The 531-nt window shown below is 56.9% G+C and overlaps 1 protein-coding gene across 1 annotated transcript in view; it reads right to left on the reverse strand.

The window, feature by feature from the left end:
- The window catches only part of ADAMTS7 (ADAM metallopeptidase with thrombospondin type 1 motif, 7), a 55,807-nt gene that overhangs the window by 27,481 nt on the left and 27,795 nt on the right, over positions 1-531 (reverse strand).

The raw sequence follows: 531 nt of genomic DNA on the forward strand, positions 1-531 counted from the left end.
CAGGAACGAGAGAGACGCAACGGTCCTAAACGGTGGGAAATAAGGAACATGGATGGGACAGCGGGGCGAGCTGGTGTCTTTTTGCAGCGTGGGCGGCGATACAGACACCTCGGCTGCAACACGGGTTTCTCTAACGTATCCCTGCGGTCCTGCCATCCTGTTCATACGCAGTGAGGAACACAACCCAATTCTCATTTTTACCTTTTCCAACCCAAGTTCCCAGGCAGCAGAGCCTGTCGGCACACGTTATGGGGTGAGCCGGGCTGGGAAAGCCCCTTGGTCCTTGGTCCTGCTAGTCCTCTTTCGCTACACTTCCCAAAAACTTTTTTTTTTTATATATTCTGCTGAAGCTCTCCACACCTCGTGCCACATCGCTTGACCTGTGCAGAGCGAGAGAATCCCGGTGATTTTGCACCGTAAAAGCCACCGCCAAGACCCCAAAGGGTCCCGCTGGGTCCTGTGCCAGCAAGGAGCCTTCAGCCTCCGCTGCCCGAGGAGGTGCCCAGGAGCCGCCGGCACACACGCGGGGCA

Source organism: Charadrius vociferus, unplaced genomic scaffold, assembly GCF_000708025.1.
Source record: "Charadrius vociferus isolate BGI_N301 unplaced genomic scaffold, ASM70802v2 scaffold623, whole genome shotgun sequence".
Taxonomy (NCBI): Eukaryota; Metazoa; Chordata; class Aves; order Charadriiformes; family Charadriidae; genus Charadrius; species Charadrius vociferus.